This window comes from Dendrobates tinctorius, unplaced genomic scaffold (genome assembly GCF_039654945.1).
Source record: "Dendrobates tinctorius isolate UK_male_01 unplaced genomic scaffold, ASM3965494v1 ptg000016l, whole genome shotgun sequence".
NCBI lineage: Eukaryota > Metazoa > Chordata > Amphibia > Anura > Dendrobatidae > Dendrobates > Dendrobates tinctorius.
In genome coordinates, this window is record NW_027361684.1 from 14,234,147 (window position 1) to 14,253,942 (window position 19,796).

At 41.5% G+C, this 19,796-nt stretch overlaps 1 protein-coding gene across 2 annotated transcripts in view; it reads left to right on the forward strand.

Annotated features, from left to right (window-relative positions):
- The window catches only part of SEZ6 (seizure related 6 homolog), an 879,252-nt gene that overhangs the window by 71,418 nt on the left and 788,038 nt on the right, over positions 1–19,796 (forward strand). The gene's annotated exons all lie outside the window — the stretch shown is intronic.

The window sequence follows — 19,796 nt, forward strand, 5'->3', positions numbered from 1 at the left end:
CCCTAACCCTTAACCAAACCATACTAACCCTAACCCTGACCCTAACCCTAACCCTGACCCTAACCCTAACCCTTAACCAAACCATACTAACCCTAACCCTAACCCTGACCCTAACCCTAACCCTGACCCTAACCCTAACCCTTAACCAAACCATACTAACCCTAACCCTAACCCTGACCCTAACCCTTAACCAAACCATACTAACCCTAACCCTAACCCTGACTCTAAACCCTAGCTAACCCTAACCCTGACCCTAAACCCCCTTAACTAACCCTAACTCTAACCCAAACCCCTAAATTCCATTGTCCAACTAATGGTAAAAAAAAAACGCATGCGCAAAAAAACGCATACATAAGCATGCCAATGCGCACATATGCGCACCCATAGACTTATAATGGGTGTCTTGCTGTAAAAAAAACGCATTGCGCGCGCATGCGTTTTTTTGAGGCAAGTCGGACGCCCAAAAAATGCAACAGGATGCATTTTGTGCGCCCGAGCGCATACCGCAAAAAAACGCATGCGCGGAAAAACGCATACAAACGCATGTGTATGCGCACATAAGCGCATCCCATGCAAAGTATAGGGAAAAAAAATGCATGCGTTTTTTAGCGCTAAAATCCCGCGAAAAAAAACGCAAGTGTGAAACCAGCCTTAGTCTGGTAATCCAAAATAAAACCATGACCTGCAACAAAAATAACAAAAAATCATCAATATCCTTACCTCTCCGCCGTTCAGTCATGTCCACGGAGTTGGACCATACATGACAAGCACTTTCTACCTATTGTGTCCCCCCCCGGAGGCCAGAGTCACACAGTATATGGCATCTGATGCTATTGACACCTAGCTCCTGCTCTGCTCGGAGCATGATCCGAGTGTCATTGCTACTCACATGTAAGAATCACAGCACAGGTGTGGAGGAGACAGAGAAAGCAATTTCTCCATTTCCTCCATTAACGGCGTCTGCGGGAATCACATTGCACTCGGGTGATATCCAAGTGCAATGTGATATTTCACATGCACCCATTCTGCAATTGATTTCACATCGGGATGAGAAACTAATCATAGATGTGAGCCTCCCCATAGTATATATATAGTATAACACTGGGCCGAGGACAATCCGATTTTTTACCGGATTGCACTTGTCCAATTTATTTGCTCGTGTGAGCCCTAGCTGTTGGATTAAGTGTTACTCTGTAATGTCTAGGATCTGGGAGTTTATTTATTTTACTCATTTATATAGCGCCATTAATTCCACAAACATTAATGGCTCTGTCCCCGATGGGGCTCACAATCTAGATTAGATTCCCTATCAGTATGTCTTTGGAGTGTGGGAGGAAACTGGAGGAAACCCACACAAACATGGGGAGAACATACATACTCCTTGCAGATGTTGTCCTTGGTGGGATTTGAACCCAGGACCCCAGCGCTGCAAGACTGATCTATTATTTAAATCAGATTTTTGCGTTAAATTTAATTTATTTTTATTTTTACTTTTTCACATATGACAATATTTATTAACATAAAAATTACCATAATCTTGCAATTTTCACACTGGTTATTTGAGCATTTTTAGACACTAATTTTCTTTGGTCCAATAAATTCACACATACACTAGCAACAATGACCAGTCTGTAGCCAAATCTTGTTATTGAAGCATCTAATGAGCGTGTGCAAAGATCATTGTGATGGGTGATGGGAGCAGGGTCTGCTGTGATATCGCCTCTAGTAATGGGTGGTTCCTGTGTAATCAGCTGTGCATCTTACCTGTCAATGCAATCTTCCGCTGATGATATGGAAACTGGCGTAAACTCTTCCTGAAAGAACAGGACGTATGAGTCTAAAATAGCCCCAGTGGCCAATGTGAAAATTGCAAGAATGCTAAATTTTCTTTTTTTAACTAAAGATTGAAATATGAAAAAAAAAACTTGCCATAATGAAAAAAATTATTTAAATAGTAGGTAATTTTCTGATGACATGCTCCCTTTAAGTTCACAACTTTGATAAGAAATCATTATCACAGCAGAACGCATGTCATTGTGGAGCTTGATATTACCAATGGTGTCATCCATTTGGACATCTTCTTAATAATCAAAACAATAGATGAATAATTTAGGAAGCCATGGCCTTTAAATTCTCATATATGTCACAAACTGGAGAAGATCATGTAAAAATGTCAATGACATGCTATTCCCACTGGTCTCAGTTGTATTGTTAATTAAATGCAGGGATAGGAAAAAAAAACTATTATTAATACGATCAATAGTCTTCAAATAAGCATGAAGTGGTCTGGCAAGCAAATGAGATACATACGCCGAAACGCCGGTATAATGAATCACTGACACCTGTAATAGGGGCTGTAAGGTTAATGTGGTCGCCTACTGTATGTTAGCGACTGGTATGCCTCATCTGCATACTGTGACTTCTTATGAAGTTTGCTAATTGTCTAAGTAAAGTTTCTAAGTGATATATCGCAGACACATTGTAACCAGTGGCAGTACATGGCTCACCGGCTTCCTATGTTATAACTGATTTCCCACTGACAGGTTGTGTTCTGCTGAAATACAGCTGCCCGGTAGCCTCACTGCCCTATGGCAGTATTTTAATGAGATTCCCCGGAGGGACCTATGGATTTTATATGCGGTGAGTATCTGAAACCATTCTGATGGAAAAGTGCAGTGAATATCGGAGAGGCAGAATATCAGCTTGGGCTTCCTGACCAGAGATGTATGATGCTTCGGTCATCTTCGAAATGCAACTGAAACTACTTAAAGATTTATATATGAGACTTAACCCCTATAAAAATCATACCAGCAGAATATATGATATTTTATTGTTTTAGGGACAGAAAAATATACTTTTATGTTGTATTCAAATAAAGACCCTTTGGTGCCACCTCGTCGTGTCCAGTGGCTGAGTGCACTGTTGCACCCACCAATTTGCATATTGGACACTTTTCCTTGACTTTGATTGACAGGTCTTGTTTGCGAGGAGCAATCACTGCCTAAACTCAATCCACATTCTTCTGCATGCGCACTAACATGGGGAGGAGCCTTGCAGCGCTCACACGGCGTGATCTGATCCCTGAGCCCAGGATCAAAGCTCTTCTGAGCCCATACTGAGTGTGTTCCGCTGGGTTCCTCCAATATTAGTGAGCCCGAAGAAGAGTGTGGATTGAGCAACTTAGTGCTGTCAATCCATATCACAGAAAAGTGCTTGATATGCAAATTGTAGGCACAATGGGCACTAAGCACTTGGCCAAGGGTGAACAGTAGTGCCTTCATATTCATATGAAATACTAAAATGCTAAAATATATATAGCTGGTGTGATTTTTAGAGGGGCTAAGCCCCCTATATAAATGTGTATGTGGTTTAATTTGTATTTTTGGGTGATAGACTCCTTTTAAAGGGAATCTGTCACCTATTTTTTGGCCTATAAGATGCGGCCACCGCCATCAGTGGCTTATCTAAAGCATTCTGCAATGCTGTAGATAAGCCCCCGATGTAACCTGAAAGATAAGAAAAACAAGATAGATTATACTCACCGGGGAGCGCGGTCGGGGGCGGTGGGTGTCGCGGTCCGGTCCGGCGCGTCCCATCTTCATACAATGCTGTCCTCCTTCTTACTTCTCCCTCGGCTCCTGCGCAGACGTACTTTATCTGCCCTGTTGAGGGCAGTGTAAAGTACTGCAGTGCGCAGGTGGCGGGAGAGGTCAGAGTGGGCCAGCGCCTGCGCACTGCAGTACTTTACTCTGCCCTCAACAGGACAGATAAAGTACGCCTGCGCAGGAGCCGAGGGAGAAGTAAGAAGGAGGACGTCATCGCTACAAGAGGGGAGGAGTTTGACCTGACCGCGACACCCATCGGACCGGACGCCCGAGTGAGTACAATCCAACTCCTTCTTCTCTTTCAGGTTACATCGGGGGCTTATCTACAGCATTACAGAATGCTGTAGATAAGTCCCTGATGGCGGGGGCTGCATCTTAAAGGCCAACAAATAGATGACAGACTCCCTTTAATCTTTTCAATTCTTTCCTTTGAAGATTTAGTGAATGACACATATATTACTTATATCGCTTTTATTGACACCCTGCTTTATATCTGATGATTAAGGCAGGACAATTTTTTAAGCATATTCTTAATTATTTCCAAAATGTCACCAGTGTGAAGCAGTAATATCTTCAAAAGCAGTGATCACATAATAGAAATGATGTATCTATAACACCAGAACAATAAAGTTCTTAGTAATAGCACCATACAATTCCCATATAGTATCAGGACTGGTCCCATAATGTCTAAAAGAAGTTTATATGAATGAAATTAAAGAAGCCTTAAACCTGCATTGACACTCAAAACCAATAAGAAATGCCCAGTTTTGCTGCCCTTATGTCCCACCACAATAAGCTAAAACTGCTTTTGTTGCACAAACTAGTCTAATTTGTCCCAAAAGTGTCCAGTTCTTATCTTCTGTAACTTGCTCTTTATTATTTTTAAATGTCAGGTTGGTTCCTCTCCATCAGCATCTTTTGAGCACTATAGGTGCTAGAGCATACGTTCCGTTACTTCCCAACATGCATTGCACCTGCTAATGTCCAGTGGCTTGCTTGCCCTGAAATGAAAGCTTTATACCTGTATATAGACAGACATGAGAGCAAAAACAAAGAAGAAAAGATGCATCCCCACTTTCTGTAGTTTGTCTCTGTGTCTAGAGAAGGATTACACTTGGTGACAGGCCGTGGACAGCAAGTTATATGGAAAAGCATATCTGTGGAGTGGACAGAATTTGGAGTTTTTTAATATTTGTTTAATAAAGTGATTTACAGATTGTCTATAAATCACATTAGCTATCAAATGAGATGAAGTGCTCAGAAAATGTAGTGATCATTTACATTTAATTACGGGATCATTATAGTGGAATTACGCATGCTATGAAGGTCTATTGGTGTGTCACCCGTATCTCTGTGAAAAAGATCGCGTTTGGCATTTGTTAACCTGTATTAAAAATTTACATTACATTGCACCTCTATAATATCACTTGCCATCATGTCAAGTTCATATCAAATGACCCTTCTTGGTCTTTGATTATGTTAGAACTGCGCAATTTAATCTTTTTTCTCCAGTAAGAGCGAATAGCTGCCCCCCACACATTCGGTTGCAAGTGCTTACCGTTATGCAGTAATTGATATATAGGCACCCAGCAGAAATCTATGAAACTTCATTAAAGGGCCATGGAAACAGAAGAGGTGAAGTGCATGTGCTAGGCAAATATGTAACAACAAATAGCATGATCCCAATTTATCTTCTTAATAAATGCTCTGGCGACTTATTGCACCCATCACATGTATGGTGGATAGCCCATTGATACTTGTACTTCTCATTCCTGAATATATACCCAGTTTACACAATCCTCTAAGAGCTAATGACATACTTTGGAGCGACACACACCGGAAGGTAACACCCTAATTCTAAAAATTGTAATGAATGAAAAAAAATCCTAGGGTTTTCTGAGTTTTAAAAATTAATTAGGGATAAATGAGTATACTTGTTAGGATTCGGTACTCGGCGAGTAATGCGGTACTTGAATCCTAGCGACTAAATTTCACTACTCGCCTCGCAATATTCAGATCTCCCGCCCGGCATGTGTCAGCCAATCACAGTAAAGCCACCGCCTTCTTTGTTGTAGCAATGCTGTGATTGGCTGGCCGTGCAGTGTCATATGTGTGTGCGGGGGTCTGTGCAGGCTCTGCCGGGCTGATCGGGGGTCTGTGTGGGCTCTGCGGGCTGATCGGGTGTTTGTGCTGTACAGACCCCCGATCAGCCAGGCAGAGCCCACACACACAGCCCCACAGACCCCCACACATTCTCCACCAGCACACACAGTCTCCGCCCATTACTTGCATTTCCCAAAGACATACATTGGACTCGCTACTCGTTACGAGTACCCGAGTATTAGGAGCTACTCGTAACGAGTACAGCGAGTCCGAGTATTTCACTATTCAGTCATCCCTAAAATGAATCCATTAATTTGTAGCAGTACAAACAAGAGCAATATAAAAGATCCAATACAACTAATGTAACAAATGGTTTATCCAAATTCAGCACAAAATACAATATTTAATAAGTATTTCACTTTCAGAATTATTTAGCCCCTTCACAACAAGTGTCTTTAGTACTTCGTACAGCACCCTTTGGCTGTTATGACCTGCTGAAAACAAGATGCATAACGAGATGCCAGCTTCTGGCAATGCTCCTAAGGCATCTTAGCCCATACCTCATGGGCAATGGCCTTCAGTTAACTAATATTTTTGGGTTGTAAAGACAGCGGTCCAAAACATTAACAGAATTAATTTGACTTGTACAAACAAGAAAAAGGCTACAATGAGATAGCAAAGACATTGAATGTTCCCGGAAATAAAGCTTGAAGTGGAGATCCCAAGTCCTAATTTAAAGGAACCTTGGCTACATAACAGAAAGCAGAAAGAGGTTGACATCACCAGATGCCACCAGGTACCTGAAGAGGTAGGTGGTCAAAAACCCTCACGTGATGGCAAAAGGTCTGGAGTAAGATTTGGTAGCAGTAGGCACTGAGGTTTCATCCTAAATACTGAAAGTTGCCATGCCTGAAATCCAAGACCTACACATCTACTTATCCTAATGCTCAAGAAAAAATCAGCTTCATTATGACCAAGACCATATAAATAAGCCATAGAAGATTTGCGATTCTGTTCTGTGGAGCAATAAAACAATATTGGAACTTTTGGGGACTATAGATCAGCAGTATGTCTGGAGAAGAAATAAAGAAGTATATGCTGGAAAGAACACCAAACCTATAGAGAAGCATGATGGTGGATTAGTAATAATCTAGGGCTTCTTTGCTTTCTCTAGCATTGAAAACCTGCAGTGAATGGAGGGCAAGATGAGTCAGGAAATCATAGGAGAAACCACCATGTTTTCTGTGAAAGAGGTGAACCTTGGGCATCATTAGACCTTTCAACCGTACAGTGATCCCATACCATAAAGTTCACCAAGGCTTGTTTTCGTAAGAAGTTCTTTAGCATTGGAAGCCTGCAGTGAATGGAGAGTAAGATGAAGTGAGGAAATCTTAGGAGAAATCACCATGTCTTCTGTGATGGAGTTGAACCTTGGTCGTCATTGGACCTCTAGATTGTACAGTGATCCCAATTATGACTGAAGTTCACAAAGGCTTGGTTTCATAAGTAGTTGAAGAAAGCAAACTCAAAAATAAGAGTGAACTGGAGGCCATTGCCTATGAATTATCGCCCAAGATTTCTCATGATTGAGGTCAGACGTTTGTGTCTGGCTATGAATCACATTTACCAGATACCAGCCTGAAATTTCTCTACAAAGTATTGAATAGTTGGATAATTCTGCACTAGTCATTAATATTTTCATTTTTTGCTGAATTTGGATAACAAACAGTTGTTTTATTTGTTGCGTTCAGCTTTTTAAAATGTTCTTCTTGAAAGTGTGAACATTCTGAACATTGCAAACCCAATTTGCAATTAAGGTTGAATAATTTTGATTGCAATTGTCTTATATAATGGCCCATGGTTCCTGAATGCACTGTATAAAATACATTCTACATAACTACTACATGAGCCCTGGCCATTTTGGTGGCTTTGCTGTGAATCTACATGTAGCATGATACAATAAATTGAGAAAGTTAATAGTAACAATTGCACCTTAATGCATGAACAGGGAAGTTGTATTTTTTCCTTCTTCTGGGAATTGTGGTTTTACAGCCTGTAGAAATTGCACTGAAGTCTGAGATACAGTTAAAGCCAGTTTTCTGAGTGAGTCACTTCACTTCTTTTAACTAATAAAGTTATTAGATTTGGAACGTAATAGCAGATGAAATCACGGACCCAAAGCCAAAGCTGTTCGTTTTTCTTGTGGCATAGTAACGCAAAATATTTTTTTTTCCGAACCATATATAAAAAAATTAATTTCATCTGTCAAAGCAGACATTAATTTGAATTTTTTTTTTTTTATGACATGTCATTTAATTTACTTCATATTTTGCACTGGGGCCTTTAACATCGGGAAGCCCGAGGCGATTGTCTCAAGTTGCATTGTCCTTGAGCCAGTTTTTTTATAGCTTATCCTGAGGGGCAACTAATTATTTTCTTCGTTTTATTAGACTGGCTTTAGATGAATGTAGCGAGTTGGGACAAAACTGTGCATTATTAATTAGCGCTGAGATGACTGATGAGCGGGTCACACTGTTTTAATTTTTATATCAAAATGTGCTGCTCGGTCTGGCTCAAACCTAGTTACATTTAATTTCTTCAGATGGTCAGTAAAACATGGGCATACATATTCTGCAGTCCTCAAAGTAACTTCATGCAGCAATCCAGCATTTTTTTTTTTTATTTCAGTGCTGGAGTGGTGTACTAATCTAAGCACCCTGCCCCCAGTAATATACTCACCAGCCGCCATCTTCAGCTATTCCTGGCGCCACTCCAGTCCTGTGCCACCAGTCCTGTGCCGCCATCTTCTTGGACTTGCATTGAGTTTTAACATCCGGCTCACACAGAAAACACTGGAGCGATCCACCAGGTCACAACCTACTGTGACCGACCTGAGTGGTGCCGATAACAGAAGATTGCAGGTGAGTATACGACCGGGACCAAGTAACTGATTAGTAGCATCACTCAAGCCCTGCAGTAAAAAAATACTGGAGCGATTCTTTAATGCCATGACTTGGACAAATAAGGTCCCAGTTCATCAAGACCACCATTTTTTACATCGGGCTTGATGAGGGCACCTGATTCATTTGGAGACGCACGCCTCTTAATGATGCAACTGAGGGTCGAAATGACATGCACCTGGGTTTGCGCCTCGCCACAACTTTTACTCCATTCAGTGTCAAATTTGTGGCATAAGGTACGGCAGTGCTTGCCATGACTTTGAGTTGGAAGTCACCATGTCCTGTCACACCCCTCTCCCACTCTAACAATGCCTTCTTTATAGGAACTCAAAAATGGCATGGAAATGTAACATTGCATTGCTCCAAAAATTTCTCGACTTTTCAAAGCTTTTTCCACCTGCTTTCTGCAAAAGCTTTGATGAAACGGGACCTAGATATACACAAAATTACAAACAATTTCTCCCTTAAAGTGATTTTTTTTACCACTAATTAGCCATTTGCCCTTTTCTTCTAAAGGTGTATTCACATTTTGTTTATTTCGGGAGTTGTTAAAGAAGAAACTCTCCAACTCTCCAAAATAAACATGAGGAGTTCAAAAACCATGAGTTTTGATTGGAGAATTTCTGCTCCAAAAACTTTTGAAAAAAAAAAAAAACTCAGTGTGAACACTCTAACAAAGATCAGATCAGACCAGTCTTTATCTGTTAGGCTATGTACTCTATGGCTGTAGCAGGATTTCTTCCCGGCTGCCTTGTCTGCAATAGGGGGCTCACAGTTATCTCTTGTAACTCTGTTAAAATAGCAAACTTTATTACAAAATTTGCAAACAATTTAATAAATTAAAAAATATATACACCGCATCATACCTTAAAGAGATGATCACCATAGGGAAGTGCTTATCCCTAAACTGGCCTATATCTCCCTACCTAACAGCGGAGGTTGGAGCCCTAGGACTTGCGTAATTGGCCCCCCCGCTCCATGGCGGCTCTCCCTGCTCACCCTATAGGGCCCTATAGTGGCAGGGGCATGATAAGGAGTTAAGCAGGTAGGTGAGAAAGAAGAGAGGTGTATGGTTGTGTCTTCTTGGCTTGATGGCACTAAATGATTGTTTCTTTGAAATAGACAATTGTTCTTCTTATAATAACCTACAATGGGCTAGATTCACTTATCTTTCTATATGACAGACTATTATACTAGATGATCTTCTTTCTTCAAACTATCTAGTCCAAGTTCTATTTTGTGATAGATATATATGTGAAAAAGCCTCCCTGGGACCAACAAAAGTTGGGGAAGCCCTTATGATGTTCCTGCCACTATAGGTCCCTATAGGGTGATCAGGGAGAGCCGCCGTGGAGCGGGGGGGCCAATTGCGCAGGTCCTAGGGCTCCAACCTCCGCTGTTAGGTAGGGAGATATAGGCCAGTTTAGGGATAAGCACTTCCCTATGGTGATCATCTCTTTAAGGTATGATGTAGTGTATATATTTTTAGTTTATTAACCCTGCTGTTATGTTCGGTCAAAAATGACCGTTTTTGAACTTTGATATTTTTTAAAAAATTCATTATGCGGTTCTGAAACTTGTGGTTACTTCTATTTTCCTAATTTGAGGGGTTCTTTCTAAGGGTACTTGTTTGTAAATTTTGTAATAAAGTTTGATATTTTAATAGAGTTACAAGAGATAACTGTGAGCCCCCTTTGGTGAGGGTCTCTTGCCAAATATTTTTCAAGACCGTGGTACAATTTGTCTGCAATAGGTAAGGCCTGTTTCACACTTCAGTTTTTTTGTGTCAGTTAAAATCCGCCAAAATGGCGGAAAGCGGATCCGTTGCTAACTGATGTGAACGGATGCCACCGGACTGTTTATTTGACTGATCCGATGAATGAAGAATTTTAAAGGAACCGCAGAGGAGAGAGAGAGAATTTTTTTTTTCCAGTCGCCAGAACAGACTTTAGGGTTAAATTTCCGGCTGAGTGAAGTCTTTCGGGCATGCGCAGTGTGAAGTGCGGATCCTGCCGGCCGAAAAAACGTTACATGCTCCGTTCGGGCATGTCGGCGGACGGCAAAACTTTGGCGTATCCACAAAAAAAACCGGATCCAACGGATGCAACTCAATGGGAAAAAAAACGGATCCGCCAAACAAAATGGCGGATCCGTTTTTTTTGCAAAACGGCGGATCTTGACTGATGGACAAAAACTGAAGTGTGAAACAGGCCTAACTGGGCATGCTAAGCTATGCCTCTCTCCAAATATCTAATCTCGGCTGTTTCACAAAAAAAAGGTGATGAGAAGTATACTAACTAGTGATGCGTGAACGTGCTGGGATAAGGTGTTATCTGAGCATGCTCAGGTGCTAACAGAGTGTCTTGGGCATGGTCGAATATTATGTTTGAGTCCCCGCATCAGCATGTTTTGTGCCTGTTTGTTAGACAATCCCTGCATATGTTGCAGCTGTCGAACAGCCGTGAGACATGCAGCCGTGGGGGCTCAAACATATTTTTCGAGTATGCCGAAAACACTCTGTTAGCACCTGAGCATGCTCAGATAACACCTTATCCAAGCACATTTGCTCATCACTAATACTACCCCTATGTTTTGTGCAGGACTTTCACACAGCTCTTTTAGGAACATACAAAAAACCTACAAATTTCAAAACATCTGTGACTCTCCTCTTATAATTAAAGGGAGAATTGAGCCTCAGAGAAGATTCCTGCTGCCTGAACCCCGGTCAGCGTGAACCAGACACTGCCATTATTGCGGCCATTTATCTTTTACTCTGAAACACTGCGGCATTTCAGAGAAAACATACTTTTAAGTGCTGGCTGGTCACTAAACATCTCAGGTGACTAGTCCCAGGGGCTGGACCCCAGTAACTTCTCCCCATCCTGCTCCGTAGACTGACAGGTCTCCTACTGTACACACATCTATGGATCAGGCAGCATGAATCTCCCATCAGGTTCCCTTTAGTTTCAATTTATTGTTAAATTGGTCAGTATTTACAATCTCAAATTTTAAGATCTTTTCTTGCCGTCTATCAATAGAGTTTACTCCCACAGAATAAAAACGTGCCCTCGTTATGTGATGGGCACATAAGTGCTCGGATCATTTCTAGACAGAAGTCATAAAAGTTTATTAATGCAAAGAATAACTTTGAGGTTGGAGTCATCTTTTAATGCTACTTTTTATAATGTAGGTGTTCATCGAAAGGTTGTAATTAAAGCTTCAATTTAAATAATAATGAGTTCATGGAAATAAATTAATATTTTAATGATGGTCTCTGGGGCGTAGTTGATCGACCCTGCTTGCTGATTGTTTCTTCCTGTTGGGCAGTTAAAGGGAACCCAAAAAGCTATTAACTTGCGGACATGGGATCCCATATACAGTTTTAAAATAAAAATGATTTGGTTCTTGCCTAGTATTCCCTTTTTCATCTCAAAATTAAGTACAGCTTTGCATATCATTAAACATGGCTTTCATATTTTGCTTATGAAAGGGCGGCAGTCTTGTAGATGAACCCTCTTCTCCTAGCAAGAGACGTCCTTGCCCCCTATTTCTGTACAGCAGTGATTCTGGTGAGGAACTCATCCGAGACGGAACATCAAGTTGGTCAGTAGCGCGATAGCAGAATGTGTCTGAGCCTCGGTAGTTTATCATAGCAGACATCCGGTAATCACCTCTTGTCACTCACCACATGTTCCTCTACCTCTTGTTGTTCCATTATGAAAGGTATAGCGAGAAGAAGACATGGACAGCTCTAAGTGTCCTCCTCCGCGTAGAATGTTTGTCGTATGGAACAGAGTATTTTCTACAAAGGTGATCATTTCTGATGATCTGCATCATAATAAGATCAAGGTCATATATTCGGAGGAAAAATAACCAGAAGGCTCCTTGATAAGAACGCAAATATAAACCCTAAATGAAAGCGGTTCATGTATGAAATTGCGCCCTAATGAAGTCATTTATGGTGACCTTGCTCATTACGTGTCATCTCTCGAGAAGCAATGATGAATGGCACAGCTGCGTCACTAATAGGAAAGATTCATCGACCAAAGTCACAAGCCACTTCCAACAAGGATCTCTCCCAGTCACAAGAAGGTTCACATACTTATTTAACTCTTTAGGCATCGAGAGAAGCCGCTCTGTACTGCAGCAGCAATTACGCGTCTCTCTAGCAAAGGGTTGTTATTGTGTTCTTCTTAGGGGACAGTCAGCTCTGGAAATGATTGTTGCATTTGTAGGCATTGATTTAATGACACATGGCAGAGTCTCTCCATTACCGGAGACTCCGGTGCTAGAGATAGAGATGTGAAATGACCCGGCTCACATTGTCAATAGGATAAATGAAGAAGAGCTGATGTCTCTGCCTGTTCATAGGGAGAAAGGAAGCATTTTACCCACCTGTATGCACCAAAATAGCATTTGACTTGAACTTCATGAAAATGTATGCAGCGAGCAGGAGCAAAAAGGAAAAAAGAAAAATATGTAAATGGAAGTTTTATATTGTTATAGTGTCGGCAAAAGTGCAATAATGTGTATTTTTATTAATTACTTTATTTATATGGTTTAAATAACATTACAGTTATTGAATCTTTATATGGAATGATAGTGTCATTGTATGTGCAAATATGTGTATTTATACTAATTAATTTATTCATATAGATTCCAATAGTATCACAATTATGGGTGTAAATATAACCATAGATGCTATATCAGTTGATATTGGACCCTGAGGTTGAGAGGGTCCACTTACCCGAGAAGCAAACACATTGTACTCATTTTTTTAAAGGAATAACACAAAGATGAGAATGACCAATACAAGTCTATGGGACAGTGAAAAAACACATATGTATGGCATGTGCCAACTGTGAGCTGTCAGTGTTAAAAGAAGCACTACTCCCAGCAAAGTTTTTAGACTCTTAATCTATTGTAATCATCATGTTGCATAGCATTGTGTACTTCCAATTGCTCATTTTGCCTTTCTACCCAGTTAATTCTTCTCTTTTCCCTGAGGTCTATGAAATCACGTGATTAAAAACTGACTAGTTAAATCCTTCTAAGCTCTGTGTAGACACAGGAAGTCATTTTTCCCTGCATGAGTCATCATTAGAACTACAATCCTACATCAATGAAAAGTCACTGTTTAGCTCAACTCCACCTCCTCTATAACTCCTGACCAAGCTGCTCCAGCACCCTCCCCTCTTTTTTATGTCTATTCCTTGTTTCCTTTTGTCAGTGACTTAGAACTGTAGTTCTAATGATGACTCACACAGGGAAAATAGATTTTTCTGCTTCTTTATAGAGCTTAGAAGGATTCAGCTTGTCTGTTATAAGTCACGTAATGTCATAGACCTAATGGAAAACAAAAGAATTAAGTGGGTAGAAAGGTAAAATGAGCAATTGGAAGTACACAGTGGTATATAATGTGATGACTGAAATATACTGAGGATAAAAATTTGGGTTGGAATATATAAGTATTATCATTTATTTATCCATCCCTGAAAAACACTGATGGCACTGATGGTAAAAATGGACACACAAACCAAACACTGATGGCAATGATACAAAACACTGACACCGGTACCATTTTTTCACATACGGGTTTAAACATGGATGTGTGAATGAGGCCTCAATGGTTTTGGGTTCTCTGATATATGATGTTACATAGTAACATAAATTTGAAGGCTGAAGGAAGACCTTATGTCCATCTAGTTCAGCTTATTTTTAGTGCAGCTGTTCTGCATTGTTGATCCTGGGGAAGGCAAAAAACCCACAGAGTAGACGCCAATTTTCTCCATAGGGAAAAAAATTCCTTCCCCTAAGCTGGGTCAACCATGTACCTATAATATACTGTTATTCATAACCTTCTATACTGTTACTCACAAGAAAAGCATCCATTCCTTTCTTAAATTCATTCAGTGAGTTGGCCATCACCACTTCCTCAGGAAGAGAATTCCAGAGCCTCACTGCTCTTACTGTGAAGAACCCTCTTCTATGCTGGTGCAGAAATTGTCTTTCCTCCAAATGAAGAGAATGCCCCCTTGTTCTTGTCACAGTCCTTGGTACAAACAGTTCATTGGAGAGATCTCTGTATTGCCCTCTGATATACTTGTACATATATATTAAGTCTCCTCTAAGTCTTCTCTTTTCTAGAGTAAATAGACCTAATTTTGATAACCTTTCTGGGTATTGTAGTGAACCAACTCCATTTATCATTTTAGTAGCCCGCCTTTGAACCCTTTCAAGTTCAGTAATATCTTTCTTGAGCACCGGCGTCCAAAATTGCACACAATACTCCAAGTGTGGTCTGACAAGTGATTTGTACAGAGGGAGAATTATGTTTCTTCTCGTGTCCCCAGACCTCTTCTAATGCATCCCATGACCCTATTTGCTTTGGTGGCAGCTGCCTGACACTGGGCACTCCAATTTAGCTTCTTATTGACTAAAGGGCCTGTCACACTAAGCGATATCGCTAGCAATATCGCTATAACGTCACTGAGTTTTGTGACATTATAGCGATATTGCTAGCGATATCGCTATGTCTGATGCTTACCTCCGACCGCTCCCCCGCTGGTTATCGCTGATCGCGCAAGAACGTCCTGGACTGTTTCTCGTCGACAGCTTCCTGCTGGGGCTTCCTGCTGTGACGACGAGCGACGCGTGGAGACGGGCGGGAGGACGTCAGGATCGTCTCGTCTGACAGGTAAGTAGCGACCCCCGACCCCTGCGATGTCACTGGTGAGATCTGCCTGTGTGGCAGCTCACTAGCGACCACTTAGCGATGCACCAGCGATCCTGACCGCATCATATTGATGGTCGGGATCGCTGGTGCATCGCTAAGTGTGACAGTACCTTAAGATGCCTAAGTCTTTTTCCATGTCTGATTTCCCAGCAGTTTCCCATTTAGTAAGTAACTGTAGCATCTGTTTCTCCTTCCCATGTGCATAACCTTACACTTATCTGTGTTAAACCTCATTTGCCATTTTTCAGCCCAATTCTCCAATTTACTCAAATCTGTCTGTAGTTGCAAACTGTCCTCCTTTGTGTTAACTACCTTACATAGTTTTGTATCATCTGCAAATACTGATATTTTACTGTGTAAGCCATCCACTAGATCATTAATAAATATATTAAATAGTAGGGGGCCCAATACAGAACCCTGTGGTACCCCACTAGTAACCCTGGCCCAATCTGAGTATGCCCCATTAATAACCACTCTTTGTTTTCTATCACTAATGCTAGTTTCACACTTGCTTTTTTTTGCAGCGCGTTTTTCCCGCAAAAAAACGCATTGAAAAAACGCATACATAAGCATACAACTGCTGCGTTTTTTTCAAGCATTTTTATGAGCATGCATGAAAAAAACGCAGCGTTTTTAGTGCGTTTTTACCGCGTTTGCGTTTTTTTCCAACATTTTTAGGTGGCCTCTCACACTACCCAAACCATGACTTTACTAACCCTAACCCTGACCCTAACCCTAACCCTAACCCTGACCCTAACCCTTAACCAAATCATACTTAACCCTAACCCAAACCCTAAACCCTAACTAACCCTAACCCTAACCCTAACCCTGAACCTAACCCTAACCCTAACCCTGACCCTAACCCTAACCCTAACCCTGACCCTAACCCTAACCCTAACCCTGACCCTAACCCTTAACAAAACCATACTTAACCCTAACCCTGACCCTAACCCTAACCCTAACCCTAACCCTGACCCTAACCCTTAACCAAACCATACTTAACCCTAATCCTGACCCTAACCCTGACCCTAACCCTAACCCTAACCCTAACCCTGACCCTAACCCTTAACAAAACCATACTTAACCCTAATCCTGACCCTAACCCTGACCCTAATCCTTAACAAAACCATACTTAACCCTAACCCTGACCCTAACCCTAACCCTGACCCTAACCCTAACCCTAACCCTGACCCTAACCCTAACCCTAACCCTGACCCTAACCCTTAACAAAACCATACTTAACCCTAATCCTGACCCTAACCCTGACCCTAACCCTTAACAAAACCATACTTAACCCTAACCCTGACCCTAACCCTAACCCTGACCCCAACCCTAACCCTAACCCTGACCCTAACCCTAACCCTAACCCTGACCCTAACCCTTAACAAAACCATACTTAACCCTAATCCTGACCCTAACCCTGACCCTAAACCTTAACCAAACCATACTTAACCCTAACCCTGACCCAAACCCTAACCCTGACCCTGACCATAACCCTAACCCTAAACACCCTTAACTAACCCTAACTCTAACCCAAACCCCTAAATTCCATGGTTAAAAAAAAAAAATGCATATGCAAAAAAACGCATACATGAGCATGCCAGTGCGCACATATGCGCATCCATAGGCTATAATGGCCATTTTTAGTGCAAAACGTGCGCATATGTGCGCATGCGCTTTTTTGCAGGGCCAAAAAATGCAACATGCTGCGTCTGGAAAATACCAACGCACACCCCAAAAAAACGCAGCGCATGAAAATCGCATACATGCGCTTACCAGCGCGCAGGTATGCGCACCCATGTTAAATATAGGGGAAAAAACGCATGCGCGGGTATGCGTTTTTTTCCAGCGCTAAAAAACGCAAATGTGAAACCAGCCTAAGCCAGCTACCTACCCATCTACACACATTTTCCCCTAGCCCAAGCTTTCTCATCTTACTTACCAATCTTTTATGTGGGACAGTGTCAAATGCTTTAGAGAAGTCGAGATAAATGACATCCATTGATTCTCCTTGGTCCATTTGAGAGCTTACATCCTCACGGAAGCTGATCAGGTTAGTTTGACAGGAGCAATCCTTCATAAATCCATGTTGATATGGAGTTAAACATTTATTAACATTGAGATATTCCATAATGGTATCCCTTAGAAACCCTTCAAAAATTTTACCCACAACAGATGTTAAGCTTACCGGCCTATAGTTTCCAGGTTCCCTTTTACACCCCTTTTTGAATATTGGTACCACATTTGCTTGCCGCCAATCAAAAGGAACAGACCCTGCTTCTATAGAGTCTTTAAATATAAGGAATAGAGGCCTGTCTATCACATTAAGATAAGATAAGATAAGATAATCCTTTAATCGTCCCACCATGGGGAAATTCAGAGCATTACAGCAGCAAGGCAGGAACAAGTACAGATACAGATGCATAAAGGCATTACATTGACGGTAGGTACATATACGAGAAAAAAAAAAATTACTTAACTCCCTTAATACCTGAGGGTGAATGCAATCAGGGCCTGGTGATTTGTCAATTTTAATCTTACTAAGGCAGTTCTGCACTTCATCCTGGGTTAGGCAGGTAATACTTAATGGAGACTTTACATTATCACTCTGCATTTCCCCTGGCAAATGTGATTACTCATATCTTTAATTATTGCTCTTCACTTTACCATTTCAGATTTCTGTGTGTAGAGAGGTCAATATCAATTTCTTATGGATCCCTATGAAGTCTTGTTGCACTATTGATCACAATGCTCACAAAACCATGTAAATACCCAACATGCCAACAAAGCACAACAATTTAACACTTTCTAAACCAAAGTCAAAGCCATGGACACTGGGACAAGCCTCTATACAGTTTATTACATCTGTAAGATGGTCAAAAACATTGAACTATTTGGGATGTATGCAGCAGCACCATTTTATCATTTCTCCTAGCAATCAACAGCACCCCAAAAATATTTTTCCTTATGTGAACCTCTCCACTCTTCACTTTCTGAGCCACTGAGTGAAAACAAAAAAAACCCGTTTCTATTGATTTGTAGGATTGAAGATTCCTCATTGTCAGTTTAGAGGATCCTATGTTGTATTCAGGCAGTTTAGTTCCAATTAGCCTGCAAGATTATCATAAACTAGATGGAGGCCCGATGCTATCACATCGTGAGGGCGGTAATGTCCTGATGGGGGCAGGCTTTGCAGCGTTGAGAATCTCTCCCCCCCATGTGCTCACCCACCTATCCACTTTCTCTTTCCCCGTGTGCTGACTTCTCCCGTCTGTGCTCTCTTCTTTGACGTGTGTGTGGTGTGTATGGCGTATACAGTGTGTAAGTGTGTGTGTGTGTGGTGCGTACGGTGTATACTGTGTGTATGCGTGGTGAGCACAGCGTATACAGTGTGTGTGTGTGTGTGGTGCGTACGGTGTATACTGTGTGTATGCGTGGTGAGCACAAAGTATACAGTGTGTGTGTGGTGAGTACAGCATATACAGTGTGTGTGTGTGGTGCGTACGGCGTATACAGTGTGTGTGTGGTGCGTACGGCTTATACAGCGTGTGTTTGTGTATGGTGTGTACGGTGTTTACAGTGTATGTGTGTGTGTGTGTGTGTGTGGTGCATGGTGTTCCACTGGTGGTACTGCGCAAGAGGCTGGTACCACCAGCAGTTTTCGTATTGAGACACCCATCATTTGGGTGTTCCAATATGGTGGTCGGTGAACTTCCACCGCTTGGAATTCTGGGATTCGGACACAACTGGAAGGAACTGGATGTGACGACATTACAAGGTAAGTATATATTAGATGAGCTTTTTAAGGAACGCTTGGTTCTCGATATTCTTGCAGTGTAAACTGGCTGCTGATCACCCAATGAATGAGCAAAATGTTTGGCTGTAAGCTGGAACGATCTTTTGTGCTGTACAAAAGATCACTTTCGGCAGCACATCAGCTTGTGGAACCAGTACTTGTGCTGCCGAGAACAATGGCAAACTATACAAACTGAATGATTTATTAAGACTATTCAGTGTGCATTGTTGGAGCGGTCTGCCTGTGTAAGCAGTCTATTAGACCACAAATCAGTAAACAAGTGATAATTTGGTGCCGCCGGTCGGTTCGTGTGAGCCTAAGACTTAGAGGTCATGTACACTGCAAGATAATTGTGAGCGAGAGTGGTTAAAACAGTTCATTTCACAATTATCTTTCCATGTAAAGAGACTGAGGATCACCCGAGCAGTAAGCAGAATGCTCGTTCATTGGGAGAAATGATCTTTTGTGCAGCAAAGATCATTGTTCTTAGCGGTGCATCGTTATGTGTAAACAGGACTCCCGCTGCTGAGAACTAATGCAACCTACAGTCATGGCCAAAAGTTTTGAGAATGACACAAATATTAATTTTTACAAAG